Source organism: Nyctibius grandis, chromosome 6 (assembly GCF_013368605.1).
Source record: "Nyctibius grandis isolate bNycGra1 chromosome 6, bNycGra1.pri, whole genome shotgun sequence".
Classification (NCBI taxonomy): Eukaryota; Metazoa; Chordata; class Aves; order Nyctibiiformes; family Nyctibiidae; genus Nyctibius; species Nyctibius grandis.
The window spans coordinates 34,526,859-34,554,201 of NC_090663.1; the positions used below are offsets into that span (position 1 = coordinate 34,526,859).

A 27,343-nucleotide genomic window follows, 5' to 3' on the forward strand; every position below is an offset into this window, starting at 1 on the left:
TTCATTTCTTTATGGGATGGGTGTTGAATGGTCAGCCAATTGAAACTTCACAGTTTAGCACTGGAATGTAAACTTACAGAATAAAAGCTAGCACAGTCTGTAATATACAAATACCATTGCAAGCTATTTATGATCTCTGTAGTATGAATTTTTACGCTTTTTTTTGATAAGGCGTTCAAGCACTGTGTTTTAACTGCTGACTGTGTGAATTTGTTTGAACTGCAGTTCATGGGATTGCTACTTTTATTTCTTATATGTTGTAATTTTTTTCTGTGGGCTAGCTAATGTGCAAAATCTCAATGCGTTCAAAAAGTTTTGTGCAAATTTTGCATAGTACAATTGCGCTAAACTTTAACACATGTCCAACTTCAAATTTGTTAACATTTACACTGAGATTAATCAAGGGCTTAACCACTGCTAGTGGACTGTAGAGAGCTATAAAGGATTTAATTTGCATTGATTTGTAGGTCATTGTTAGCAGTATGCAATTAACTCAATTATTCAAGATCATTTCTACAAGAATTATGTGTTATCTCCACTACCAGATTTAGGTAGTCTTATGAATCATTACTGCATTTAGATATTTTGAAGTAATATTTGTGTTTTACTTCAGTGAAATTCTCATCCCTGATCTTCTAATGTACTGGTTAGCAAATAAAGATTGGCAAGTATGTCAGGGCTTAGGGTTTCACCAGCAAGCTCAAATATTTCGGATGTATGGAAATAGTCCTTAATATCTAATATGGCATCATGACAATTAAAATCCAATAATCATCAAATATGCTAAGTGTCTGGAGAATTCTTTGTAGGCAAAATTGTGACTCTGATGAAAGCTAGACCTTTTTTTGTTAGTATCACAAAAAATAGTCCATATTTTGTGGTTGTTGGAACTAATTATTAGTGAATATAGAACTTCATTTGGTGTTAAAAGTATCCCGTATCTTATAAAGTTGGCTGTGTTTCCCCTTAGCATCACTCAAGAGGGCGATAACAAACACATTGTTTTTGACAATAAGACTCCAAATGAATTCATATGATGGCCTTTAGATCAACTTTGGTTATTGTGCTAAGAACTCTGACAGTGGAAAACTTCTGTCAGAATATTACTGATTTTAGCAAGCTACATAGCTGATAATGTATGTTTTATAACACATGAAAGGTCAGGCTATAGTATTCATCTTACAGAATGAGGACTAAATTTTGTCTTATTTCCACTTTCTTGTTCTTAGTTGCCTTATCTCTTCTCCTGCCAATCTACCTGTCTTCAGGAAAGCAAAAATGGTTGAAGCAGTGGTTAAGTGCGTTCTTTCTCAGTTTTCCTGTTGCTGCTGTGCCGCTCGGCCGAGCAGATCATCTACCTGCTCACAGCACACACAGCCCCCTGTCACCAGGGAGACGCTGTGGCATTCCCTACAGCCTGCGACCTGCACAATTGCCTCCTTCCGTGGGAGCTCTGTCTGGGTTCCCACATCCATTTTGGTCTTCTTCTGCCGGGTGGAGACCATTGTTCTTTCACTAAGCTGGGAAATACCTGTTTGTGACACCCCTGGTTCACAGCTCCCTGGCGCCTTCCTCACCTTGTGCACTGGGAGGGAGTCAGCGCCCTCCCCAACGAGCTGCAAACTGCTGCGGCCTCTCCCGCCCTGGGACACACCCAGTCACAGCTGAGTCTCCCTCTCCCCTCTGTCTATACTGTTGGAGGCTGTCCTGAGGAGCCCCGGACCCCTGAGGCCCCAGAAGAAGTCAGGATAGAGGAGGAATCTGTCTTGGTAGATGAGGGCTGGGTCAGGGACCAATTAAGCAATCTGGACGTCCATAAATCCATGGGCCCTGATGGGATGCACCCGCGGGTGCTGAGGGAGCTGGCGGAGGTCATTGCTAGGCCACTCTCCATCATCTTTGCTAAGTCGTGGGCAACGGGAGAGGTGCCTGAGGACTGGAGGAAAGCGAATGTCACTCCAGTCTTCAAAAAGGGCAAGAAGGAGGACGCGGGTAACTATAGACCGGTCAGCCTCACCTCCATCCCCGGAAAGGTAATGGAACAACTTGTTCTTGGTGCTGTCTCTAGGCATATCAAGGATAGGGGGATCATTAGGGGCAGTCAACATGGCTTCACCAAGGGGAAGTCATGCTTAACCAACTTGATAGCCTTTTATGAGGACGTAACCCGGTGGATAGATGATGGTAAAGCTGTGGATGTGGTCTATCTCGATTTCAGTAAAGCGTTTGACACGGTCTCCCACAGCATCCTCGCAGCTAAACTGAGGAAGTGTGGTCTGGATGATTGGGTAGTGAGGTGGATTGTGAACTGGCTGAAGGAAAGAAGCCAGAGAGTAGTGGTCAATGGGACAGAATCCAGTTGGAGGTCTGTGTCTAGCGGAGTCCTGCAAGGGTCGGTACTGGGACCAGTTCTATTCAATATATTCATTAATGACTTGGATGAGGGATTAGAGTGCGCTGTCAGCAAGTTCGCTGATGACACAAAACTGGGAGGAGTGGCTGACACAAAGGAAGGCTGCGCAGCCATTCAGAGGGACCTGGACAGGCTGGAGAGTTGGGCGGGGAGAAATTTAATGAAATATAACAAGAGCAAGTGTAGAGTCCTGCATCTGGCAAGAACAACCCCATGTACCAGTACAAGTTGGGGACAGAGCTGTTGGAGAGCAGCGTAGGGGAAAGGGACCTGGGGGTCCTAGTGGACAACAGGATGACCATGAGCCAGCAGTGTGCCCTTGTGGCCAAGAAGGCCAATGGCATCCTGGGGTGTATTAGAAGGGGTGTGGTCAGCAGGTCAAGAGAGGTTCTCCTCCCCCTCTACTCTGCCGTGGTGAGGCCGCATCTGGAATATTGTGTCCAGTTCTGGGCCCCTCAGTTCAAGAAGGACAGGGAACTGCTAGAGAGAGTCCAGCGCAGAGCCACAAAGATGATTAAGGGAGTGGAACATCTCCCTTATGAGGAGAGGCTGAGGGAGCTGGGTCTCTTTAGCTTAGAGAAGAGGAGACTGAGGGGTGACCTCATTAATGTTTCTAAATATGTAAAGGGCAAGTGTCATGAGGATGGAGCCAGGCTCTTCTCAGTGACATCCCTTGACAGGACAAGGGGCAACAGGTGCAAGCTGGAGCACAGGAGGTTCCACTTAAATTTGAGGAAAAACTTCTTTACGGTGAGGGTGACTGAACACTGGAACAGGCTGCCCAGAGAGGTTGTGGAGTCTCCTTCTCTGGAGACATTCAAACCCACCTGGACGCGTTCCTGTGTGATATGATCTGGGTAATCCTGCTCCGGCAGGGGGATTGGACTAGATGATCTTTCGAGGTCCCTTCCAATCCCTAACATTCTGTGATTCTGTGATTCTGTGATTCTGTGATTCTGTGAAAGAAGCCAGAGAGTGGTGGTCAATGGGACAGAGTCCAGTTGGAGGCCTGTGTCTAGCGGAGTCCCTCAAGGGTCGGTACTGGGACCAGTACTGTTCAATATATTCATTAATGACTTGAATGAGGGAATAGAGTGCACTGTCAGCAAGTTCGCTGATGACACAAAACTGGGAGGAGTGGCTGACACACCGGAAGGCTGCGCAGCCATTCAGAGAGACCTAGACAGGCTGGAGAGTTGGGCGGGGAGAAAATTAATGAAATATAACAAGGGCAAGTGTAGAGTCCTGCATCTGGGCAAGAACAACCCCAGGTATGAGTACAAGTTGGGGGCAGAGCTGTTGGAGAGCAGCGTAGGGGAAAGGGACCTGGGGGTCCTAGTGGACAGCAGGATGACCATGAGCCAGCAGTGTGCCCTTGTAGCCAAGAAGGCCATGGCATCCTGGGGTGTATTAGAAGGGGTGTGGTCAGCAGGTCAAGAGAGGTTCTCCTCCCCCTCTACTCTGTCGTGGTGAGGCCGCATCTGGAATATTGTGTCCAGTTCTGGGCCCCTCAGTTCAAGAAGGACAGGGAACTGCTAGAGAGAGTCCAGCCATGAAGATGATTAAGGGAGTGGAACATCTCCCTTATGAGGAGAGGCTGAGGGAGCTGGGTCTCTTTAGCTTAGAGAAGAGGAGACTGAGGGGTGACCTCATTAATGTTTATAAATATGTAAAGGGCAAGTGTCATGAGGATGGAGCCAGGCTCTTCTCAGTGACATCCCTTGACAGGACAAGGGGCAATGGGTGCAAGCTGGAACACAGGAGGTTCCACATAAATATGAGGAAAAACTTCTTTACAGTGAGGGTAACTGAACACTGGAACAAGCTGCCCAGAGAGGTTGTGGAGTCTCCTTCTCTGGAGACATTCAAAACGCGCCTGGACGCGTTCCTGTGTGATATGGTCTAGGCAATCCTGCCCCAGCAGGGGGATTGGACTAGATGATCTTTTGAGGTCCCTTCCAATCCCTAACATTCTGTGATTCTGTGATTCTGTGTAATTCATTGAACTAAAAAGATAAAAATAGAAAAGAAGTTAAAATCCAATACCTAAACTAGTATTATTTTCAAATATATACTTTCATATTTCTCTGCATACCTTAGCACGTTGAATCCTAGTAGTTTTTGTAGTTCTAAAAGGATCCAAAACATACAAAGGAAGTAAAGAAACGATTGAAACAAATGAAAACACAAAAGAAAGACTGAGAAATATTTTACTTATTATCCAATTTTTCTTCCTATTATTTAGCTTGTATAATGATAACGTACAATATTCTTTCAGAAAGTGTCCAAAGACTGTCGTCCACTGGAAAGTAATTCAGATAGTAGTGATTCAGTTCAGCTTTTCAGCTGTAAAAGGTAATTTTTTTTTCTAAGTGTATGCTAAAGACTGTCTTTGAAGTTCCAGATACATAGGGAAGTAAAGGAACTTTATCCAAAATGCTCGAACAAAAGCACAAGTTTACTGGTGATATTTTTACTTATGATATCACATACTAACTTTTAAAAATAAAATTATTATGTTTTTAAGATAGCTAAACAATTGGCATCCATATTTGAAGTTGTTCTTAACATTTTGTTAACCAGCTTAGCTTACCTGTTTTGAAGGACATCGTAAATAAAAATCAAGGAACCCGTGTTATGAATCTTGAATTACTATTAGGATGAGACTGAAATATACTGAAATACCTGGAGTGACCTCCCTCCAGAAGCATAGCATCATTCTTTTTCAGTGATTCTAATCAGCATTTTCTGAAAATGGGGCATGGAGTTTGATGCCATAAAGAATGGTACTAGCAAGTATTTTATAGCAAACTGCAAAATAAGTCATGTCATTCCAAGTGGGGAAAAAATAACCTCCTTCATTCTTGGTTGTAAATTGTCTTGTTAAATATGATTGCTTTGGCTCTCTAATGTGTGACATTTTTACATTTAACATTAAAAGCTTGTTTCAATACTGATATTAAGTCAAACTCCAATATGTATGTATGTATATGTCAGTAATGTATAAAACTGATCACCTCTATTCAAGGATTATCTGAAGCTGGCGCACAGCAAGACAAAAGAATATGAATTTATTTTTGATCGTTAATCTGTGACTATGATAATCGAGTTAAACCTAAAGTTACCTGAAAACTTGCTATAATGTATTTGTGTCTTATGATTATTGTCTAGATATTTATATTTTTTTAATTTCCAGAGTTGTGGTGGATGTTGAAGATACTTTTCTGCTACCTTGTAACACATTTTGATTGCACATTCTTTATCCTTAATTCAAGAAATATGTAACCGAGGGGAGGGAGTGGATATGAGGGTGAAAAAAATCCACCTGATAGCTAAAGTGAAGCATTTCTTAGAATGGTTAATGAATTCGTTAAGAGTAATAGACTAGCTGTAAATACTTCCACGTGCATGTGCAAAGGTGTGTGTGTGCGTGTATACTTATGTATCCTTGTATAAGGATATGTTTTACAGTATTTTTGTGGCTTTATGGCCGTTATTGACTCTCTATCCATTACTTTTTACATCTTAAATTGTAGTATTTTGGGAGTGGTCCAGTATGCCTTTACTTCAATCCTTAGTCATTATTAATCTTTATGATGTTGCTGCTGACATATTACTTCATTACTACAATTCTTGTCCAGAATAACTTTGTATCAGTGTATTTAGTTTTTCTTTGGTTCTCTTCACCTCTTTACACATTCCAACAACTTAACTGCTTAATGCTAATTCTGAACTTCTAGTTATTTTGAAAATATGGAAACTGTCAACATTCAGATATATGCAACTGTTTACCACATATATGAAGATATTATTGAAAGAAAATAGAAAAACATTTCTGAAGTATATTTTTTAATAAAGAATGAAAGTTACACCTGAGAGCTACAAGGTCTAAAGGTTTTTGGTTTACTAGTATTATTTTTTTTCTCGTGTTCTGGGAAGCTGATAAGAGTCTAAAAGTTCAGGGTTCTGTCAGCTTAGTTCCAGGACTGGGTTTTTTTGGTGGGATTGGGTTTTTTGAGTTTTTTGTTTATGCGGGAACAACACAAGGAATGTTCTCATAGTCACAGACAGTGCAGTGTGTAGTTACTCTTGGGTTGAACAATGATATGCCTCTTTCAGATCTTTCTTTAACAAAGATCTATGACAAAAACGTCTACAAATTCCAGTCAGCTTGTTTTCTTAGAAAGTGGGCTGTATACAACCACTTCTTGTTTTTGATAGGCCTGGGCCTCATTAAAAACTAGTAAAAGCTAAAGGGAGGTTGTGTAGGAGGGGAAAAGCATTTTTGAGTCTGTCCCGTGTTCACTAAAAAGCTTTTGTGCTAGCAATTACATTTTATAGGATAGAAGTTTTCCTTATGATACACTCAATAAAATATAAATAAAATCTTTAATTCTTAAAGATACCATGTCATCTTTGGAAGCAATTTGAAGAACATGTGCCATGCATCAGAGATATGTAGTGAGAACTTCATTTATATTGAATTGACTTTCAAGCTGAGAACGGAATATTGTTTAATTTACATTGAAACGCAGTGGACAATGGGAACTTTTAAAAGGGGGAGATAAAGGATGAGGAGATTTAAGATACCACAGCTGTACGTTGCCAAGAGGAGCAGTGAGTCCAGGTCAAGCTTGTTGCAAGAGTTTAAGTATTGCATTATACTTCTTTAAGTTACATTGTATGGAATGGACAAGGCACACATTTAATGGATTAAAAACTTGCTCACTGCTGAAAAGGTTTTTAACAGGGAGAGGTGAATAAGGAAGACTTTTGGGGAACTAGTGTTTCCTAGTAATCTAGACACTAATGTTCTATGTCATTAAAAGAGTTTCAGATAAAATGAGAGAGGTAGTGTTGGTACTAGAGGACTGGGAATGTGGTTAATGTGATGTCAGTTTTTAAAGGTGTGGGGGTGCTTTCAAGACCCACACTGAACAAAATGCTCTAGATAACAGCTGTTAAGACGGAATATGTGTGTGAAAAATGTGTGTGAATGGAGTTCCAAAACTATGTGAGAAAGTATTTGCCCTAACACTTTGTTAAAGAGGGTAGTGAACATCAGATGGATTGAACAGTAACCAGGGAATTACAGAGAGAATTTGAAATAAAAGAAGGAATCATTTTGAAAGTAAGTGTAAAGGAAGAATGAGAATTTGTACCAATGGGGAAGGACCTCGGAGGGAGAACAGAGCAGCAGTAGCAACTTGCCTTCTCACTGCTGGAAGTGACCCCACTGGCAATATGACACTGCCTGGTCCTGGCAGAGCAGGCTCTCCCTCCGATGCTGGGCATAGCCTGTGTCTAGCTAATAGACTGATAGTATAGGATGCAATAAGTAGGGACTTGCACATTGGGTATGTGGGATGCTTTTACTGGTGTGTGCATTAGTGGATTGTAGGGAGCTTCATGGGTATACATAAAGTGAGAGCACAGTGGGGGAGATGTATATGAGCAGGGGAAACTGATTTGGATAAAACTGTGTGTACTGAGCAGTTTTTTTAATCAAGGCTCTTGAGATTTTGGGAACAGAAAACTAATAAGCATGATTTCTGTATTGAGCAAACTAATAGATACATGATTAAATATGACACATTGGGGAGAGCAGCATGGCAATAGAAAGAAGTCTTGCCTCATGTATCTACTTAAGTTCCTTGAAGGCATCAACAGGAATGAGAGCTACTGCTGATAGTCCACTTGAACTGACAGAAGTTTTGTCATCAAATAGGTTTGAAGAAGTTACAGAATGAGATCTAATAAGTTCTTCTTATGAACGAATAAGGAACTGATAGGTGTAAATTATCACTTTTCACGGTGAAAGGAAATCAGTGGTGTCTCACAGGGGTTTATGTTATGACCTTTGCTATTTACTGTTCATCCCTTTCCAAGAGTTTGACAGTTTGCTGTTGGCCTTAAGTTATTTGGAAGGATAAAGAGAAGGTCCAGCTGCGAAGAAGTATGGGTGGAGTTCTGTGCGGAAGAACTGTGCAAGAGTGTTTTCTGCCATTTTATTTCTCTGTTGGAAGTAACTGTAAAGTGATGTGAATGAAAAAGCAGATCATACGTTTTCCCTATAAAAGTAAAATGCCTGTAAAATGGCTCTCAGCAGACTGTTTCTATTCAGGAGTAAGGTCTTTTGGTTAGAATAGCATAATCAAAACAACCTCTAAATATTCAGTGGACAAAAAAGCAAACAATGTTTAGAATTATTAGAAGAGAAAAACACTTTCAATGCTATAAATTCTGTGTTTCATGTACAGCTTGGATACAGTCTGGAAAAAGCTCAGGAGACGACACAGGGTGAGCTAAACTGTGGAAGTGCTTGTGTAGAAGGAATGATAACAGGCCAATTTGAGTGAGGTGCATTAAATAATGACTGACATAGACGCATGAAGGGAATAATTTTCAATTTATTCAAATCAAATTTGAGATAACATTTTCAAATGAAGTGTTTCTACATGTTGCACAGCTGTGGAACTCTTTGCTGCAGGTTGTAGCACATATTGAAAGTTTACAGCTTTCCAAAAGCTACTGTAAAAATTTATAGCTATTAAAACACCTTCAAGATGGTAGTTTCAAGGTAGTCTGCCTAAAAAAGAGGAGTATGTCTTGGGAGGCAGTGTCGCGGGGAGAGATTTAAAGGGACCATTCTAGATCATAACATCAACATAAACGTTAAACTGTAGTGTCATTAATAGCTTCTCTCTGTGTGAAAAGACAACTATCAAGTGCAAAGTTATTCTTCCTTTGTCCACAGGATTTAATAACATAACAGAATAAAATTTGACTGCAAATTATTCAAGTGTGTGTGCTTCAAGAGATGTGAAAACACTGGAAGTATTGTCACAGGAATAAAGATTTTCAGTAGTTGGCCATTAAAAAGGAACTAGTGGATTTTTATTGTTACATTGCAAGATGGAAGAGTCTTCTGTGCGGTCGTGCTAGAGCTGTCTTTGTGTCACACAAAAAATGAGGAATACCCTCATCATTCACATGGTGTATATACTAATTCACATTCTTTGAAGTTAGCCAGATTTAAAGAGGAAGGGAAAATGAGATGTAGACTTGTAGGGAGCAATACATACTGCTGCTAATACATGCAGTCGCAATGCATGCCAGCTGTTCAGATTAGCTTTTGAGAGAATATGGATCGCTGGAGACAGGCACCTAAAAACAGAAAAGATGTACACTAGTAGGGGGCTTTTAAACTGCTTAGGCAAAGAGATAAAAATGCACTTCCTAGTATTGAAAATAATTTACATTTTGGAGTACTTTATCAAGGCAAATGCTGCATTCCCTATTACTTGAAGGAGTTTTAGAATATGTAAAGATGCTTAGATTGAATTGGGAGAAACTTACATCCTACTAGGAGAAGTTGAGAGGTAGTAGATGTGTAGTACTTAGAGGACTGTGATTGTCTCTTCTCATCCTGATGTGTGATCGAAGCCTCTTCCCTTCATAATCTTTGAGAAGAGTGAGCACATACATGTATTACATACAGTAACGTCTAGCCATCACAGTTCCTTCTTGAGATAGACATTGCAATAAAAGTCAGTGCTTCATCTATTAGTTGCCTTTTGGAGTAAGCAAGGAGTAGTTGCCTCATCACAAAAAAAAAAAAAAAAAAAAAAAAAAAGTATTCTAATAACAGGAAGAGAAAAGAGCTCACCCTAGAGAAACTCCAAATGCCAAATGGGGGATACTGGGCTGGATGTGGAGCATTACTGTGAGGATGTCATGAAGTGTCCCCTAGATGTTTTTTCTTGTTCAAGCACTTAGTGTTAGCCTTATTTTGGTTCACTAAATACTTCACTCACCAGGTCACTTTAGAAGGAACTTGGGAGAGGCATTTCTAACCTCCCAAAACAGTGACAGTTTACCTGCTGAATGTCTTGCCTGGGTTTTTTTGCAGAACCCTTCCTTTTATATTGAAAGCTTGCTTTTTACCTTGTGACAGCCACTTTAGTCTTCTGCAGCTAAATGTTATGTAGAAATAAATACATTAGATTGAAATTCTTTAATATAGAGTAAATTGTTTTACTTTATCATTTGTTCTATGTAATTATGTGGCTTATTGTATACTATATATCTTTCTGAATATTGATGTTCTGAAATTCTATCACCAATAAACCATCAGAATGAATTACTGGCTCTGTTGAAATCAATGGCAAAATGCTTATTGACTTCTTTTGAATCAGCATTTCACCCAAATTATTTTAGGTACAGAGAAGAAACCTCTGTGCGCTTCTACGAATATCATGGGACTGGAAATCTGCTTAGGTCAAAGTCACTGTGAGGTTTTGTAACTAGAGCTTCATACCATGTATAAACTAAAGAGAGAGGTTTATGGCAAAAAAACTTTTCCTTCTTTTCCCCCTTCTTCTTTTCCCCCTTCTTCTTTTCCCCCTTCTTCTTTTCCATCCTCTCAGCTCTCTCTTGTCTTTTTTCTATAAAAGATACTTTGACAAATCACCTGTTGTGTTAAAAGGATTGCCTAATTAGTTTATAAGAACTGAAAGAAGTCTTGAAAGTCCAGAGAGGTGAAAGGGGGCAAAATTCATTACAAAGCCAACAGCTGCTCCTCTAACACTAGGAACAACCCTTTGTACTGAAATGGTGGGATGTGTGGAGAAACAGTCTTCAGATTACATGTTCATGTTGCTAAATTAAAGACAAACCTGCCTGTATAGATGAGTTTTGAAAACTGACAAAACCACTGAGTTTTCTTGGAATTGTTGACTGGAGTCTTTTTGTAATTAATTTAGAGAAAACAAGAAAGACCATACTAGAACTTGCTTGTCTCAGTCAGCAGTAAATTAGTGAATTAATTCAGAGAAATACAGCAGGTTGAGGCAGTGTTCTGCCTGTCAGACCCTGATTCAGGCTCAGCTAGTGAATAAGTTTCACTCTAGCATACATCTAAAATGCAAACTTGGATTTTTTGCTTAGTTTCAGTGGGGTGCAAGTACTCAAAGTATTAAGAAAAAGTTGTAAAAGTCTTAAATTTTAATCGGATTTGACATGCTGTCTTGAAATTCTGTTGTGACAAAAGTATTAATGAAAAATATTTTTAAATGCCATGTGTTTATGTATAATGTCCAAATTTATATACAATGGGACTAAACTTAAGGAACTCAATGAGTAAGCAAACAGTTCTTTGCCATCACATATGTGAACGCTGTTTTTTGCATCCTTACTTTATGCTAACTTTGTAAGCCCAGACATCCATGTCTTTTCTGCCACTTTGCTAGAGAACCATGTCTTAGGCGCATCATATATGCAATAGGTACTCCTATACTAGATGTTTTTATTTTTTATTAATTTTCAGTTAGCTGCTATGGGCACTAAAATAGAGTACAAAAGTTTTCAGCTTGGAACAAATGTTTGGGAAAAAATACACTTTTAACAGAAAAATTAAACTATAGCGGTTCAACTGTAATGTAGATATTTGGATCTAAATTTTGGGTCTAAAAATTTGGATCTTTCCAGAAGCCAAGAGGAAAATAATATTTCGTGACCTCAAAGTTGTTGAAGTTTCTTAATGTTCTCAAAGCGTTCAGTCATCTTGTACTGTGATGCATTTAAGTATCTGAATGCTAAATTTGTAACTACTTACACCACATGAAAAACAACACGATGGTTCATAACTAGAACATTTTTGAAAATCTACTTAAATGCAGATCTGTCTGACAGTGCTTCAAGATTGTTGATCAGTTTATCAAGCTGTTCTTCTGTGTTAATTTTAATTTGAACAATTCTTTTATGTTAATATAGTAGACAACTGTCTCCATTTAGCCCACATCCGGGGCTAAACATTAACCAGTTGTTCTATCACCCAGTGACTTCTCCCCAGCTGAGAACGGGAATCAGGAAAAAGGAAAGGAGTCTCATGGGTTGAAACGGAAACAGATTTAATAAAATAAGAAAACCAATATTAATACTAATGCTAATATAAAATACACAGAGTTATACTCAGACCATATAGTAGATGCAGTGAATGCCAGATGTCAAACCCTGCGAGCACAACAGCTCCAGCGAAAGCATGACGGTCACAACAAACAAGAGAGCAGGCCTCGGGAGCAGAATGATGGGCGAGACCCTCCAGGGATGACGACCACTGAAGAGAGAGGGGCTGTCCCCAGCAAACTTTCCAATTTATAGTGAGCGTGACGTTTATGGTATTGAATACTTCTGTTGGCCAGCCTGGGTTAGCTGCCCTGGCTTTCACTCCTCCATGGCTGGCCAGAAACTAAAACAAAGTGTCTTATCAACTTTGTTCCCACCATATCGGGTGCTGCAGTCTTGTCAAACGTGCAGCTTTCCTGAACAGAAAATTGATTCTATGATTCTGTCCCAGCGAAACCAAGACAACAACATATGGTCCTTAACTTGTTCAGTTTTTCTCCTTCATCTAAAATCTTCAACTTTTACTCTTTTTTTGCCTTGGTGGTTATTTTTGTCTTAAATGTAAAATTTTTCTTCCTTGTGCATGAAAACTGTTGACCTGTTCTTGCAGTTCCTCATACAATGAAGTAACCCGTACACTATGGGGCATACTTAAATTGCTAAGAAAATTGTTGTCTCTTAAAGCCTCTCAGGCTTTCCTTTTCTGCCTGTGTTACGGCATTTCACAGGTAAGATGATAGTACTAACTTTCTTTTGCACCTTCCCAGACAGCAGATCACTCTGATGTTTTTATACCTGCAACTTTTATTGGCAGCTTTGCAGCAGACTATTCAACGCAATGCTATGTTTTCATATAGTATATAGAAATCCCATGTTGACCATTGGTAAGTGTCACCAAATGAAATGCCCCTAGTGAGGTACAAAGAATGTTTTAATTCTTGTATAATGGGGTTTGTTTTTGGTTTTTTTTATGGTCCTGAGGCTTGCTACAACATCTTTGGCCTCCTCGTTTTTTTTTGTTCTTACTGTTCAATTAATATTTCTGGGTTTATTATTTCATAAATTCTTTTCAGAACCACCTTCAACATAAAGCACTAACTACAAAGCACCAAAAGAACATTCTGTAATTTGTAAATTCTTTTCACTTACTGCTGGTCTTGGGAGGCACGTCAGTTTTCTCCAGATATCTAGGCTGCACAGACTGAAAGCATCTTTTCACTGCCATTCAGCCTGAGGACATCCATAGAAACATTTTTCAGACCTGGAACTTTTCTTTTCCTGCTTTAATTGGGAGAATAGTTATGTATGTGCTTTATTTTGTATTTCATTTATGTTTATATTTTGCTGTGATATTCTTTCACCTGCTTAATCGGTATCATGTAGTGTGATTCTTCTTTGTATGTTTTCTTACAGTTATTTCTATTCTAATCCATGTCTCTCTTTCTCTCTCTTTTTTCCTTTTTATTTTCCTTTTTTCCCCCTCAAGTAGTAATTTGCACTTTAACCCATAAGAGCCCTCAAAATCTTAAACATCTCACTGGATTTACTCACTTTGTTGCCATCTCCTTCGTGGTATATGAGCTTTTGAGAAATTTATGTGAGCAGTTTAACTTCTGGATTTTTCTTTTTTTTTATTTATCCTGTCCTGTCTTTTTTGCCTATTCATGGTGCCCTTTTCAGACAAGATGTTGACCTTTCTCTTTCCCTTTTCTTCTTAGTGTGTTCTCATCTACCTCTTTCAGGTATCATAGTGCTTTCACATTGAACATATGAAAGCTATTACATAAAATTTGGTGTCAGTGTCAGTATTGTGCCTTTTTCTGGGTAAATCAATACACTATTCTTAAAAGTAAACTGTCTAAGGTTTTTGCTTTTCAGCAATTTTGCCCAAATTAATAGTTCTTATTTGCAAACTGCCCTCATTTCTGTAAAGCCATGATCTACTAAAGGAAAGTTATTTCTTCTCTGTTCCTTACCGCAAAGAAAGCAAAATCATTTATTATGAGGTATTGTGTCTGTTCTTTCAGATATCTGCTTTGTATTTCACTCCACTTTGTTAATGAAATTCATTATATGGCCTTTGCTTTTGACCTAAAAGCTTATTTATCCACAGTGGCCTGTTTATTGTTCTTTTTTAATTTCAAAACACTAAATGTGTCATGAAAGTACAACTTTGTTATTTTATTAATTTAAGCACAATAATTGATCTTTGAACAACTCTGACTTCTGATATTAGTAGAATATGACTCAGCTTATTCTCTTCTTTCTGAGCTGAAAACATACTGCAATTTCACAATTCAGTACTTGTAATATTCTTTTAACTTCTTTGCATATTGTAGTACAAGTGTGAAAGTCTCACATGAACAAGCACTTATTACATTGTAAGATAATTTTTCATTTGGCCTCAAATAATTCCTAGGTTTCTTTGTCCCAAATACATGGGCATTCAATGTTCTATTGATTTTTTCCTCTTCTAGGAATTAATTTTTATGACTTCTTTAGTAAACCTAGCATTTTAAGTATTTCTGTATAAGCTTGAATGTAATGGTCATTCTGAATGTCTATAAGACTTGTGTTGTTTTTTGCAGTCCTGGAACTTTTCAGTTCTTGACTATTTGAATGGGTTTTTTTGAGACAGATGATGGACGGAACTTGAAATGCAACTTGTCTTACAGCAGTATTTGATTTGTATTCATTGCAGGCTGGAATACTTGCTAAGGATAGCACAGCAAATAGGTCTGAGGTTCTGTGTCATAACATAAAATTTTTAGCTACTGGCTTTTATGGTATATTAAGTTAATGCCTGCCAACCTAAACAGAACTTTATAAAATACATCATCAGAAATTTGATAGCTGCTGAAGTACAAGATGTTTAATGGCATAGCACAACCATTGAAAAAAATCTTCTCTTATATTCTAATAATTAGGAAGCATCTGCCAGTGTGTTAAACAATGAATTTAAATAAGTGACTCCCATAGCTGCCTTCATAAATTGTGGATTCAAAGCATTTGTTATTGTGAAATAAATTCCTATTTGTCAAGTGTATCTACTTTCAAATTTTGTATTCTAAACATGGAGTGATTCCTTTGTTCTCAATTTGTCCCGCTAAAGGCTTCATTTTGCTCAGTTTCTATGTCATGTCAGCAGTACTTCTTCCAATGTGCTAACTAGACCTAATATACCATGCAAAAAAATTGCTCTGGGCAACACAGAACAATTTTTTTAATAACTCAGCTGTACAATTCTCAAAAATATAGGCTTATTCTAGAATGCTGATATGAAGATTAAAAACAGTACAGCAAAACTTTGTTTGGACCCTTTTTTTTTATGCATTCAGTTCTATTTTGAGATTTTTCTTCAATGATGTTAGGCCTGTCCTTAGTCCCCTTCTCCAAAAGACTGCTTCTTTGTAATCTTAAGTGTTAATTAGCAGAAGCAAAGACCAAATGAGAGGGATTATACTGGGAAGAAAATAACAAGCATGTCTTTTCCATTGAGGAAATTCAGGTGTAGATTTGAATTTTCCATCATAACAGAAGTTACTATGTTATCTTGTAGAGGAATGAGGAGAAGAAAGGAGGGATTAAATATTAACAAAGGGGTTTGGAAGAAGAAGAATTAAAGGAGTGTAAATAAGTTTCCCTCAAGTAATGCATTCCAGCCTGAATTCTGTTTTCTTAAAAATTTGATGAGATGTTCTCTATATCCCAAGAATAATGTTAGTATGTAATGCTGTGCAGCAATAATATGTAATGAACTTAAAATGTCACTATTTAAAGCTTTAGATCATCGAAATGATATCATATTATAAAAGCACCAGATGATAAGTTACACCTAAATCTGATCAGAATAATAAAACTCTTCCTATAGTGAAAATATACTTCCCACTTTTTATTGACTTAAATGTTGATACTTTATGCACTTGCATAGTTTGGTACATAAAATTGTTTTTAATAAAGAATATTCATTTTTAAGGTTTTATTCTGGTTCATTGTCACATAATGACAAAATCCCAGAGGATATAAAATCCTAGGACATGCATGTATGTATGTAACTGTATGTGCTATGTGACAGGTAGTAAAAAATTGGTTATAAAACTGTGCTGATAAAACTTCAGAGTATTTGAAACAGTTATATTTTTCACACAAGTATAATTTTGGTTTTGTTACTGTAAAAAAAAAGATCCTGAAATACAAATAGCTGAAAGCAAATACATTACTACAAATATGACTTGTTGTCCCTTAATGGCAGCTGTAGGTCCATTCCCTTGTGTTCACGTTTTGTCAATTAGCTGTCAATCTTCCTCTCAAGAATACTCCAGTGTTTACTAAAAAGTGTAATTTGAAAGGGGATCAGAGACCAACAGTTTTACTCAAGAAATAAACTTTTTAATTCATAAATCTGTTAGTTTATACAGTGCTCACTCAGATACCTCTTTCTGAAGTAAGTGTTAAGGTTTATAAATTGATGTACAGACTGTGCTTCAGATGGTACTAAAAATTACTTTGGCCAGAAAGACTACCATGATTTTCTTCTCTGGCATATATCTAACTACTCAGTCATATAGACTAATTCTTTATGCTCAGTTTTGCATGCCTGGTCATGCCTGTCTAGTATGTCTCACCTTCCTAGTTCATTAGCATTTAAAAAACAGCGTTCCAAATATACAAATATTTCCCCTGTACTCAGCAAGTTTCTGTGCTATTGCAAATCCAAAAAATGACTTAACCTACTATGGAATTTGCAGTTAGCGGTCATCTGCAAAATCTGTAGTTGAAATAACTTAATATTTATCTCCAAACTCTGTGTGGCTGAATTAGCGGTACCGTCTGATTTGCTTGGAGTAGGTAACGACATCAAACACAGGATTATTCTCACATTCTCCTGTTTTTGTTAATTGGATTGTGGCTTTGGGGTAATTTGGGATATACACCTCTGCTTGCTTCTGCTACAAAGTAAACTTTTTTTGTCTGTGTGTTTCACAGCTGTTTGAATTCAGCAAAGCCTATTTTGGAGTTAGTGTCATAGTAAAGCCTCTCTGTCTTCACTTCTGCTTCCAGCACTAGCATTCAGGTCAAACTACCTTTTTTTGCCTCAGAGCTTGAAAACCAATTGAAAGAACACTTTGAAATTTCAAAAGAGAAAATATCATAGGTCCTGACTCAGAAATTAAAAACATCTCTGAGTTCATAAATATTACTGAAAAGTATAGGTTATTATGGTGAAGGCTATATCCAAAATGGCTGTAATTTCTTTGTCAAAAGAAAATGTTACTACAGACCCAGGAAAATTTAAAGGTATAGATATTTTCTGGATATCTACAATCATATGACACTTCACTAGCCTTAGATTCTAAACCATAATTTAAATAACAGCAAGAAAATGAGCTCAACTGGATGGCTATTTCAGCTCTTCCATCTCTATAATCTGTAATGAAGACTTTCTTTGAGTCTACTATATGGTGGCTGTCTTACCTGTGTTACGCCATGACCGGTCTTTGTCAGCACACCAATGGTGTGAAGGCCATCACACTTCCACACTACCTTGGACAGACGGATTCAGGAAATGGGGTGGGAAGAAGAGTTCCCACCCTACACCTTGCCAAGGGGAAAAGTAAAGTTATTTAACCATGGCTTTATCTGGTTGTCTGGACTTGTGTCATCAGTGCTGCCTAATCCCTATATTGAAAGTAATTATAGGTATATGGCAGCATCTAGGTGAATATTTTACCTTTGACCATTATTTTTTTTAAAAAAAAAAAAAGTTAAATTATCAATGATATATATCCCATATTGTGCTTAGGATCAGAATGAGGGAAAAAAGTGCAGGGATATTTCAGAGTTCAGAAAATAGTTCTTATTAACAATGTGTTTGTGTTTTTAGCGGAGTGCTGTTCATGTTCTTTTGTTTCTTAATTAGAAGAAGTATCGTAGTTTGGCTTCCATGTCTTAAGCAAGCAGTCCGTACTCCAAAACAACTATTAACAGTTGAACTTTAATTGCAGCTTTTCTTTCATTAGAATCACTGGTTTGGTTGTCTGGCTGTAATGAAATGTGTAGGAATGTCAGTTTTCTCAGAGACTTTTTGTCCCTCTTTAAGTCGATTAAAAAGTTGTCATGTTGTTAATCAAAGCATCACAGTTGCAAAAATTTCCTTTCCTTAGGCAACTAGACTAAGCTGTGTCATGTAAACTTCCCAAAACTACCAGAATGCTGTTTCAGAGATACTGGAAATCATACCTTCATCTCTCTTAAAGTCTCTCATGTAGGTACTGTGTGTCGTAATGCCCATTAAGAGGGAAGACATTTGTTGCATGCAAATCTATTAAGTTACTTGGGAATTAATTGCTATAAGGGTAGCAAAGTTTTATTCCTAATGAGAAGTTAAGTTCTGGGTTTTTTTCTGAAACCCACAAAGTAATGATTCATCAAAGGATTGCTGTGTATTCTGTCATATTATTTAGCAATTAATAAATGTGGGACGAGTCCGGCTGAATAAGAATTTATTCTGAGGGTTTTATCAAAGCCTCTGTGTAGCTGAGCAGAGTGTTCGCAGTTTCTGAATTTGTGAGATCAACACTACTAACTAATTCCTTTGATAGCACTTCTAGACACCCTAAATAGTGCAGTATAGCTATAAAAACTGTCTAGGGACAACCAAAGTAGCAGCACAAGCTAGTATTTGTGTACTATTCAAAATTATACCCACTACCATTTCCAGCCAAGTAGTCTGCAAAAGTAGGCAGCATTTCTCCACTTTTTCTCTAGGGCTGGGAACCCAGATCATATTCTGTGCTTGATGCCAGATGGACTTTGTGGAAGGCAGCCAGCACAGCCTGTTTCAGCCAGCCAGTCCTGTGAAAACTGGCTGCTGTCTCTGGACTCTGTTTTGGTTTGGGGCAACGGTGAATGCAGCAGTGAGCTCATGGAAGATGTAACTCATATTCATTGAATAAATATATGAGTGAATCAAGGAGTCTGTATGAGATTGTCATGTGTATGTGTATTATGTAAATCTTAAAAAAAACCCATGAAATATTTCTTAAATAGGGTCAAATTTATCCATAGCTATTAAACTCTCCCATCAAAAGTGGCTGATAAGTTTTATGGTCATATTTAGTAAGTGGGAACCTGAACACCTGCGCTAACTGTTACACCATGGATGCTGAGACAGGTGTAAATACATGGAGTTTTATTTGTGGGGTCCAATGTTGATTTTCTAGATTATCCTTCTACTTTTTACAGGGAAGTGCTTGAGTGTAAGCTGAACAAAATCACTAGAAGTGCATAGTCACCACCTCTACTAATTCTGTCTATTCCTCACCATTTTGTGTGTGCTGGTGTGTGCACCTTAGCTGTTTTCTTAGTCCTGGTCTTGTTGACCTGTAACTGAGCTGGATTAGATTTCATGTAGAGACATTGCTTAGAGCAGTTGCTGTCTAGGAATATAATAAATGAGATTTTCACCAGAGTGGCATTTTCTTGGCTTATATTTGAGTTGGAGGTGTTCATAGAGCTAATAAATGTCTAAAAGAAAATATTTATTTCAAGTGGGTTAGTGCTAAACTGAAAGGTTCCTGTTTCATTGTTAAATAAAATGAAGATCCCTGAAAAAGCTACTGGCTCAAATAGCTGGCTGCATATTTCTTTACTATAGTCATGTACGGTCTTCATTTTGCCAGAAACACAAATTCATTATTTCAGGATTTCTGTTAGCAGTAAGTGACTTCAGATTTATTTTGTGTTTAATACTACGTTAAATTTTGAAGTAGTTAAGCATCATTTGCAGATATACCCTTTTATAACTGGGTATCTACAATAAAAGAAATTGCCGTATTAAACATTTGCACATTATCCTAACTGTTGGAAATTAGTATGTGATTAGAATAGTCAGAGGTTTCTGAGCTGTTTAGTAAATGAATTGGAGTCAAGACATTTTGTATTTCTTTAGTTTTGGAAATGCTACTTAATATATTTTTATATTTTTGTATATATGAAGTATATATAAACTATTCAGTTTTGGTGTTAAGTTCTTTAAAATAAACTCATACCCACATTACATCCCGCTTCCAAAAAAATGTTTAAAATTATTTTGGCAAATTGTTTCCATACACTAACAGTTGTTGTTCTAAGGTGGTAGCCATTCTCACACATTTCATAGAATCACAGAATCGTTTTGGTTGGAAAAGACCTTTAAGATCATCAAGTCCAACCGTTAACCTAACACTTCCAAATCCACCCCTAAACCATGTCCCTAAGCACCACATCTACACATCTTTTAAATACCTCCAGGGATGGTGACTCCACCACTTCCCTGGGCAGCCTGTTCCAATGAACAGCTTAGGCCCAAAACAGCATCTTCTCATGTTTTTCACATCAGTGGTCATGGTAAGAGCTTTTGAGGACTGGCTGCTACAGGGGAATAGGCTTCTGTGCATGTACTATCCCCAGCAGTTAACAATACCTTCTATGATGGAAAGGAAACAGAGAATTACATTAGGTTCTAATTTCAGATTTTCACAGACTTGCCTAGGCTAATAACTTCATATGAAGTCCCCTGTTGGGTTCTTAAGCAAGTTAAAACTCTGGTCTGCCTTTATGAACTGAACAGATACTACTATGTAGTAATCAAATAGGCATATTTGGAGAGCTTTGCTTGAAGTGAAGCTATGTGAAACTATGCTGTTCTTTAGAAAACATAGCATTTAAACAGATGTAAAAGTGTCAAGAGTCTGAAAGGTAGGGGGCAGGGCTGTGGATGTAGTCTATCTAGACTTAAGTAAGGCACTCAACACTCTCTCCCACAGCATCCTCCTAGACAAACTGGCTGCCTGGGGCTTGGATGGGTGGACTCTTCAATGAGTTAAAAACTGGCTGGATGGCCGAGCCCAGAGAGTGGTGGTGAATAGGGCAAAGTCCAACTGGCGGCCGGTCACTAACGGCATTCCCCAGGGCTCAGTTCTGGCGCCGGTGTTGTTCAATATCTTTATAGATGATCTAGACGTAGGGATTGAGCGCACCCTCAGTAAATTTGCAGATGACACCAAGGTGGGTGGGAGTGTCAATCTGCTGGAGGGTAGGAAGGTGCTACAGAGGGATCTGGACAGGTTAGATAGATGGGCCGAGACCAACGGCATGAGGTTCAACAAGAACAAGTGCCGGGTCTTACACTTCAGCCACAACAACCCCATGCAGCTCTACAGGCTGGGGGAAGAGTGGTTAGAAAGCAGCCTGGCGGAAAGAGACTTGGGGGTGCTGATCAACAGCCGGCTAAACATGAGCCAGCAGTGTGCCCAGGTGGCCAAGAAGGCCAATGGCATCCTGGCCTCTATTAGGAATAGTGTAGCCAGCCGGTCTAGGGAAGTGATCGTCCCTCTGTACTCGGCACTGGTGAGGCCGCATCTTGAGTACTGTGTCCAGTTCTGGGCCCCGCACTTCAAGAGAGGTGTTGAGGTGTTGGAGCGAGTCCAGAGGAGGGCGACCAAGCTGGTGAAGGGTCTGGAGGGTATGACCTGCAAGGAATGGCTGAGGGAGCTGGGGTTGTTTAGCCTGGAGAAGAGGAGGCTCCGAGGTGACCTTATTGCCGTCTACAACTACCTGAAGGGAGGTTGTAGTGAAGTGGGAGTCGGCCTCTTCTCCCAGGCAACTAGCGATAGGACAAGAGGACATAGCCTCAAGCTTCACCAGGGGAGGTTCAGGTTGGACATTAGGAAGCAGTTCTTCTCAGAAAGGGTCATTAGACATTGGAACGGGCTGCCCAGGGAGGTGGTGGAGTCACCATCTCTGGATGTGTTTAAGAAAAGACTGGACGTGGCTCTTAGTGCCATGGTCTAGTTGACATAGTGGTGTCAGGGCAATGGTTGGACTCGATGATTCCAGAGGTCTCTTCCAACCTGATTGATTCTGTGATTCTGTGATTCTAGTTTTTGAGCTGCATAAGATTTTATTCTTAATCTTGCTGGGCAGGGTGCTGCTTTTGAAGTATTAATAGTTAATATGGAAAAAAACTTGCCTGGAGAAATATGCATATAATCATGAAAACACAATAAGACGTTAAATTAATATATGTTGGTGTTTGGTCTTGAAGTATCTGTTTTACTGAATGAACTATTTGTTCTTCATAACATGTTTAACCTTTTTCTGAATTCGTACTTACAATCGTAAGGTGTATAAATGGTTTTGGAAGAGAACGTTGTAAAACTTCTGCTTTTTAAGCACTTAAATACGGATGAAAGTCATACTACTCCTGGACATTACTTTGAAAACATATAAAACTGTGATGTGATAAAGAATGTTGTGGGGTTCTTTTTTTTCCCCTCTAAATTAAGAGAAAAGAACAAATTCTTCTAGCTAATATATGTTCTTGGCAAAATTGATGGACTTTAGTTGAAATAGGCCATTCTGAAAGCTTAATCATAATTAAGTAATCTATGGCCTTCTGTAATGTTCCTCTCTCTGATGAATTTCACCCTGAATGTTAATGTAGTAAAGGAAGACGAATTAATATTGTTTATCCTATTGGTGTGGAGTTCGTCACTCTCTCTTTTTGGGGGCAGTTAACTCGTGTGTTGCTTTACCTCTTTCCACATATGTTAGCTTGAATTTGACCTGTTGTCTCCTCCAGGGTGTAGTCTCCACCTAGAGGTTTCTTCAACAGGCAATCCAAATCCATCTTCTCATTAAGAAGGATAATTATTATCAAAATTGTTTGCTTTTGATTGGTTTACAATACACTTTATAGATGTGTGTCATGTCTTATAAACTCAGGATAAGTTATTTCTTAGTTATTCCAAAATGATAATACTTCATGAAGTAGCTTTGTATGGTATGCTGTTACTAAACCCAGCTCAGTTTAATCCCATCCCTCACCCCAGCATCCATCATTCACATACTCACAAAAAAAAACCCATCATTATGTTTATTTTAAGAAAGAGTACTGGGACACCTGAAATCGTGTTTCAGTTTTGATCTTGGGTACTCCACAGGATAATTGTATTGCCTTAAGAATTAACATATAACTCACAGAGGCCTTATCCCCAATTACTTTGTTTCTGTTTTATTTACATTGCATTAACAGGAAGGAAAGAGCTCAGATTACTTAAGTATTTTACTGAACCATGACAGCTATCACTCTTGAAGGGAAATCACAAGCATATGCTGTATTTAGGGAAATTTAAAAATATATTACATTGTTGTTATCATTGACTATCCTAGTGAGGGATTATAAGTATGTGGCATCTGCAGTTCAATAACACTAAATATTTAATGAGATTACGAATAGTAGATAAGTATTTAACACAGCTTTGTAGAAATTTGCATGCATTGAACAATTTTTTGTCACTGCCAAAGAGAATGGCCTGATCTGGGGACATGATTATTTCAGTTAGCAATGCAAATTGCTTCTGTGGAATCAGACCTGAGATAGAAGAATGTTAAAGTTGGAAAAGGACCTGTTGTTCAAAGTGTCAGTCACTCATGCTTTGATTCCCCTATTAGTCCTACGAGTGTGGCTTTGCTGTTGCATCCATTGTGTGGCTGCGGTAATTGTGTGGCTGTACAGCTCTTCTGATGGACTTTAGCTTTGCATCTTACATGGTACTCCCTCTTGATGCCTCTAAAATGAAAGGGAAATACTGAGTTTATTCATGAATATTTTTAAAGCATTTGCCTAGAGCATTTGCAGCCAGATAGACTTAACAGAGCATCCAAATATTAAATAGATTCAGTGTCAAAAAGTAGAAAAGATAGCAAAAAACAGAAATCTTACTTCTGAGTCCCTTAATAGCTCATAGCCTTAAATAAAATTTCATGAGACTATAAGCCTTGCATGTAGGTCGTTCAACAATTTTCTTATAGAGCGAAAGAAGCAGCATGAAAATAAAGAAACCTCACATGTGACCAGATCCTTTATTTTGACTATATGGATATAATTTCAAGAACTTTACCAAATTAAATGTTTCCAGAACTAAATCAAAGAACTTCCACTTCCTTGCAAGCAAGGCTATGCCTTTAGCAACTCACATTTAAAGAAATATAGTTACAACACTAATCCCTGTGAGATGTTGAGCCAGAAATTCATATTCGTCAGCTAGTTTTCAAATTACAGGCTCTGATTCAGGTCTTCTGGACAGGTTTTGCTTGTTCCAGGTATCAGTTTGTTTGGTTTTGGTTGGTTCAAGTTTCAGCATTTGCAAATAAACTGTTTCTAGTCCATGGTTTTTCTTTATACTAAGTGTTGGGTGGTAGCTAGGACTCTATCTGTCACCTAATTAATAGTGATAATGAGAATATCTTAGTTTTCATGATTTTGTCTTCTTAAGGACTTAATCTTTTGAGAGACTGGGCTGGTGATGCATTTCGTACCTTGAAAGCTTCTCAAACAGCTCCTGGAAAAGCCTCAAATGAAAAAATCCTGAGACAAATATACATATTTTACATCATGAAATAAAACTAATTACTTTGGGAATTTAACGAACAGGCAGGCAAAGATTTCCGATTGAGAATGTCTTTCCAATAGCCATATCCTTGTTATATCATTGTGATACCAGCCCTGCTAGTAGATTAGATCGAATCACCGTACCGCTGCTGTAACATATAAAAACTTGCCTTCTCAGGTACAGAATACTTAAGTTTTTTAATAAGAATATGATTAAAAAAAACATTAACAATCTAATTAGTTTTTATAACTTTTAGTCTTTTCTTTGTGGTATTTCAGCTTTGCATTGTAAATAGTCTACATGTACAGCATTGCAAGCTGGGTTTACCTGTTGCAAACTCTAGTGATCCTGAGATTAAGAGAGAATTTTTCAGTCAATTTTTCAAGTACAAATAACTAAGGGAAAATCATGCTTGAAATTTTCAGAGTTGAGAACATATCTGCTGGCATTTTTAAAAACATCATTAATGTATGGGTTTGACAGCTAGATAGTTATGAAACTGTCCTGTTTCATTGTAGTTATTCTTTGAGATTAAAAAAAAATTCTTTGTAGTTATTTGATATTCTCAAGTGAAACTAGAAGTCACACAAACTTTAGTGATATTTTTAAACAAAGTTACTATGCTGGGTGATGACGAGTAGCACCTAAAATGTGATTCTTCCTCAGTGTGGGACAGATTTATGTCATCACAAGCAGTAGCATAAAATTTACTTTTTTGCAGGTGAGACTCTTCCTCCCTATTAGGATGAAAGCTAAACAATTTCATGTCAGTAAACTATTTTGAGGAAAGGAATGATTTCTCTATACAGTCTCTGCATGTGTATGTGTTTACGTACATTGGATTCAGTTCCTTCAATGGTGTTATGGTGAATTAAATTGCTACCACAAAGAGAAGAGAAAAATAATTTATTTTGACAAAGTATAAAGCATATCGATAAAAATGACATCTCTCATCTAAATTTTTTACAAGTACAGACGGCATGTATAGTCTTAGGAGTCATGTGACAACCAGTTTTATTAATTGGTGATAGTAATGTTGCCTCTTCAACAGAGAGTTTTTCTTTAGTTCCCAATGCGCATTTCTATACAATTTAGCACGTGTGTAGCGAAAGAGGTAGGGATTATGTATAAATGCATATAGGTATTTAATAACTAAATAGTGCTACTAGACCTTGTTACACTTTTCTGATGAAAGGCCCATTTTTAATTTCAGTTCACATTGTATTAAATACAGTATGTATTGTAATCATTGTAAGCTTTAGACTATAACTTGGTGCTATGACTGTAAGAAGAAATAGATGTTTAGCATTTGTTAGGCACACTTGAGTCCAGATCCTACAAGTGTATGTGTATGCCTACATATATATGTTGCTTTAGCTGCATGAGAAATAATGACAGGGGGTCACTATTTGCAGGTCTGTGGTCACAACTGAGTCAGAGTACACTATCTATGAAGTATTTTAACTTCATCATTAATTTTTGTTAATGTGAAATATTCCTGTTTCCTTCCTTTGTTTTATATATATATTTGTATGTGTAAATATATTTATATATGCATAGCCTTAGTGAGATTTATAAGGGGCCCTGCAAAAAAAGCAAGAAATACAGATTGGCCTGTCATCGTATCATACTGCAATGAGATATTCTTATGAGATCAGTGATTTTTATCTTGTTAAAGAAAAAAGGTGTCTTCTCTGAGAGGTGGAAACTTTGGATACATGAAGTTCTTCCCTGGTTTAGCTTTGAATTGGTTATTTGAATGAGCATAATAAAGTTGAATTTTGAAAACAATAGATAACCATCTACTGAGTAAAAACTTTTATCATATCTTACGAACTGCATGTTTTGACAGTGCATCAACCAGAATTTAACCAGTGTGGATGAAGGCATTCTTTTGTATGCTGAAGCGTCAGAGTATTTCAAATCTGAATTGTTCTGAATCTTGATAAGGATGGTATTCAGGCAGAATTATTCAGAGTAAAATTAGTTAAAGCAAACTATATGAGTTAAAAAGTAAACAAACTAACAAAACCTTGAATCTGTAAGGAGGGCAAAAAGTTTCCTTTTTATTTAATAGGAGTGAGCATTTTTCTTTCTGTTTAGTTGGGGGGAAAATTCTGTCTATGCCCAAGAAAAATACATATAAATAATACATTGAGAACATAGATATATTTAATTTCACATAGAATAGTATGACAGGCTATACTCAATATTTGTAATTGATGTAGTAGAGGAAGAGAATCTCCCTCGTTTTGTGCATGTTTGCAGTCCTTCAAATGTTTGCTTTCTTTTTTGCTATCATAGTTAACAATAAACACTAACAAATTCTGAATAATATGCTATATGTTCTTAATAATATATGTACAACATGAGCCCATTAACAACAATTATTTGGGGGGAAAAAAGTAGACTGTTAGGTTTGCATTTAGTATTAACATCTGTGATTGCATTTACTACAATTCCATATAAACAAGATATTTAATGATTTAGAATTTTGTATGGACACAATTGTGCCTTCATGGAGTAAGACGGAACAGGCTTTGTATAAAGAAACTTCACTCAATCTGAGTAAGACTAAAGTAGAACA

General features: G+C 37.7%; 1 protein-coding gene across 1 annotated transcript in view; it reads left to right on the forward strand.

The window, feature by feature from the left end:
- The window catches only part of TUSC3 (tumor suppressor candidate 3), a 91,216-nt gene that overhangs the window by 40,682 nt on the left and 23,191 nt on the right, over window positions 1-27,343 (forward strand). The window lies entirely within an intron of this gene.